The sequence below is a fragment of the Monosiga brevicollis genome, genomic scaffold (assembly GCF_000002865.3).
Source record: "Monosiga brevicollis MX1 MONBRscaffold_17 genomic scaffold, whole genome shotgun sequence".
Lineage (NCBI taxonomy): Eukaryota > Choanoflagellata > Craspedida > Salpingoecidae > Monosiga > Monosiga brevicollis.
In genome coordinates, this window is record NW_001865054.1 from 263,279 (window position 1) to 267,934 (window position 4,656).

The following is a 4,656-nucleotide window of genomic DNA, read 5'->3' on the forward strand; positions in this document are numbered from 1 at the left end:
CGGCACCACTGCCCCTGCTGTCAAATCACCATTCGCCTTGAGCTCATTAGCCTGGGCGGTTGAGATATTGACTGTTATAACACTCAACGTTGTGTCCACCTCCGCGCTTCCTTCCAAGTCGGTGATGCCGTTCCATGCAACTTGTCCGAGATCTAGACTGTTGATATTCATTGGCTCATTAAAGTAAAACCGTACAATGACCTCATCACTGGCATCTACATCCCAGCTCGTGACCTCTGGTGCAGTGGCATCGGCAACGACCGAGTCCACGGCGATATGGTTTGCAGTGGCAATAGGGTTGGCAGCCGAGTCAGCTACAAAGGCTGAACGTACACTCACCACGTAATCCACCGCGGACGTTGAGTACGTCAGGATCTTGAGACGATTCAGGTCTGCTGTTGAAATGAGAACGCTAATAGCCACCAAGGACGAGCGCGTCACGGTTGATGTTTCAAAGGTCATATTTGACTGCAACGCGTCGTCTCCGATCCGCAAGCGCGTCAAGTTGACAGAGTTCAGCTCCACAAATTCCGAAAACGTCAACACCAGAACGGATGCATTCAGGTCCAACGTGATCCCGCTCAAAGTCGGAGCAACGCTATCGCGAGTCACTGATGCAGCCTGAACAGCTGGGGAGGTGGCAAGGAGGGGGTTGTCGAACATGTCCATGACAAAATCTGATGAAGCGTTGAAAAATGTGGTTGCGACATCCACCGCGAGGAAGCTCTGGCTCTTGATCTCGTTCAGCGTGCCTGTGCTGACGAGCAGTGTGACGAAACGCCCATTGACACTTCCCACCGTGGGCACAGCATCGCTTAGCCGAGCCGATTCAGTTGCAGAGGTCAAGATGGCATCGCCCTGCAGCACAGAAGCGTTCGAGATCAAGGTATTCACGCGCACCGGCTCATTAAACGTCAGGCTAATCGACCCTGCATCCTCGTCAAACGTCAAAGCGACCAGCTCTGGGCTTGTCACGTCTGCTAGCAAGGTTGACACGGAGAGAGCGACACTGTTTTGAAGCAGGTTACCAGCCATGTCGCTGACCACTTGAGCGGGAAGAGATACGTTCGTCGACAAGTCAAACCCAATCCAGGCTGACAGTTTTAGGGTATCCATGGTCGCGTCCGTCAAAGCAACAACAATCGTACGGCCATTGGGGGAGATGATAGATCCCGAGTTGACAACAACATCAGAGGCATTGGGGTGGCTCAGAGTGATGCCAAACGTCCAATTAAAACTTGATGTCAAAGCTGGCTCGGAAAAGGTGAGCGTAAGCTGAGCTGTGTCCATGTCAAGACCGATGGCCTCCAGAGCGATGGGCGTCGTGTCCAAGACGACAAGCGCTGCAAGAAGCGGCATATTGTTTGCATCGACGCCATGTCCGTACATATCCTGCACACTCCCGGCTGTCATATGCAGGCGGGTATTGATGGGATTACTTCCAGTGAATGCGAGCTTGAGCGCATCCAGACTGCTCGCGTTGAGCATGAGGCTCAACGATCGAGGCTCGATCACCGCTGCATCAACTACGGTGACTTGAACCACAGAGCTGGGGTTGTCCACAGAAAGGCCAACACCGTTTTCTGATAAGGAGGTGACATTTACCGGCTCAGAGAAGGTTATGTTGACGAGACCAACATTGAAGTCAATGCTAAACTGCTGTACAATCGGCGCGACTGTATCGGGCAACACAGTGGTGAGCATCGTCCAGTCCAAGAAATCAATCGGATTTCCTTGCGCATCCGACACTGCACCCGTTGCCAAATATAAACTGTATGCGCCCGTATTGTCGGTCACTTTGAGGAAGTCGGCCACGGCGTCGGAGACCTCAATGGACAGCTCACGCTTGAAGGATAGCAGCTCCCAGTTCAAGCCCGACAGCGAAATATTGAGAGTGGACGCAGTACTCGTCGCGGCCACGGAAATTTGGCTGAGGTCGATGGAAGCCGGGAGAATAGGTTCGTTGAACGTGAATGTGAGCGTGTTGCTATCCATCACCAAACGCGATGTCGAAAGCTGTGGCGGCACGTTATCAGATGTGACGTTTGTGGCCTGCAAAGCATTGGTCGTGAGCACCGACAGGGCCGAAGTTCCCACAACATCTGCAATGAGTTCAGCCGACATGGAGAGAAACGTGGTCGCTCTGCTGGTGGCCAGGCCCGTGAGGTTCTTAATTGCCAGGATATCACTTGCTGAGAGGGTCAGAACAATGCGAAAACCAGCTTGACTGGTGGTGGTAGCTGAGGAGATTTCGTGACGCTGGACATTGATATCACGCTCATTGGATTTGGACTGAATGCCCAAATGCCCGAGAACGCTCAATGAGGCAGGGTCCATCACGTCGGAAAATGTCAAAAACAGCTGACCACTGTTCATGTCCAAGGCATATTGTTGAAGGACAGGCGCACTCTGATCCGCTACGTAAGTACCAACCAGTGCCACCGGGCCCGAGGTGGCCGAGCTAGGGTTCCCCGTGAAATCACGCACTGCACTTTCGTCCAGCGCCACGAGAGTTGCCGACGAGCTCTTAACAAGGTTTGCAGTCACCTTGAGCACTACAACGTCATCTTCGTCGAGGTCCACCCGCAGGGTGGTATTTGAAGTGCCAGCCACGTGGGAGGCCATGCCGGCAGTGAGACGGTAGGAGGTGCTGGCTGATGTGTTGCTGGAGCTATGTAGTACAATGGCAGAGAAATTCAACGAGGCCGGTTGCACAGGTTCTGTGAATGAAAGGTAAAAGTAGTTGTCATTAGCGTTGTAGTAGGAGAACCGGGCAAGCGTGGGCGGCAGGGCATCTTCCACCACAATCAAATCATCATAGGTCTGAGCATCATTCCCATTACCACTGGCATCTTCGACAAAGCCAGCACCCAAGACAGCAGCAGGCTCAGTGCTCATGAACAAGGAGGTGTTGGTGGCCTTGAGCGTGTTGATGTCTGCCGTCGAGAGCCCAAGTGATACAGACATGGCAAGCTCAGTTGCCGTAGTGGTGGCCGACGAAAGCATCGTGTCCTGCACTCCGTCGGAGATGAATAACTGTGAACCAACAATGGTTTGAGGGTCAATCGGTTCATTGAAGGTCATGTTCAAGCGCCGGGCATCAAGCTCCAGGCTAGCCGCCACCACGAATGCGCCCTGTACATCAGGATAAACGGTGTACGGGTAGCTCTGGGCGATATTAGTGGAGGTCGGCACCGCCTGCACCTGATTACCAACGTAGTCGGCAAATGCAGCTGCCGTCATGCGCACAAAACAGTCATTTCCCGTTGTGCGCGAACACAGGTCACCCTCCGCTTTGATGTTATTTAAGTCGGTGTCGGAGAGGGTAATGTTGATGGTATAAAGGGTCGTGGATATGCTGCTAAAACCCGTCAAAGTATAGGTGAGGAGGGAATTGCAGCATGAGTCGTGAAGTTGCAGGCCGGTGGGGTCAAAAGCACGTGGATCAATGGGTTCCGAAAATTCCAAGACGATGAATCCATGGCCAATATCGTAGGATAAGAACTGGGTAAAGTAAGGGCGTGTGGTATCCACGACGACAGAAGAGGCTGAAAGACCTTCACTCATGGCCAATGGGGTCAATGGGTTCAGAGCTGCGTCAGTAACTGCGGCTGCAGTGGCCGCGATAAAGCATTCTCCAGCGCTGGTGCATATCTCTGACTGCATCAACGTATCTCGCACCACGGCCGTGAGCATGAGACGAACGCTGTAAAAGGTTGAGGAGTAAGCACTGACGCTGCCGTTCAAAGGCACAGAGCGAGAAGTGTTGCCAAGCGCAAACTCTGTAGCGGTGAAGGTCGTCATGTCCAAGGGTTCGGAGAAATTGAGGAGGAGTGAGCTCTGCTCAAAGTCAAGGGCAAAACCAATGAGTTCCGGGCGCACTGCATCAGCGGTAAAGAGGCTCGGCACAAGGTCAGCGACAGCCTCCACCGAGTTTTGGTAGCCGTCTTGCACAAAGTCTTGACCCGTGAGCGTACAGCTGCTCGCATTGTAGCAAACATCAGATGCCTGAGCTAACCGGGCCCAAACAGATTCTGTCAGGTTGGCAATGATGGTGGCTTGGGACTCAAGGCGGGCGTCAGAAAACGCCAAAGCAATGGCAGAAGGCAGCGGACCCAATGCCAAGTTGACTGCATCAAGGCTGGGTAGCGACACAAACTCGGAAAATGTCATGCGCATGGTACGAGAAGACATGTCGATAGAAAAGCCGAGCAACTTTGGAGATGTCGCGTCTAGCACAACTTCGGTTGCAACCAGCGGGGCACAGATGGTATCGTTTGTCATGGTCACACCAGCCATGTCTGCCGCAGAGGCGTCGAGAACCACGAGAAACGTTTCGTTGGCAGCGCGAGCAAACAGAGGCGGAGAAGAGCGGAGTGCATTCAGGTTCGATGCCGATAAGGTAAAGTTAAATAGCGTGGATGGCGTGGCAGGTGATGGGGATGACGACAGTTGAATGTAAGCCTCGGTGGCACAGCCGGAGGACTGGTTCTGGAGGGCAAAAGTGGCCCCTGCAAGCGTGCTCGCATCCATGGTTTCAGAAAAGGTCACGAGCAAGACACCCAGTTCCATATCCAACGAGAAAGCCGCCACCGTGGGCGGCTCAACGTCAGCGTAAAAGTCGGTCACCGGGATGGCGGACGTGGCCGGCAGCGC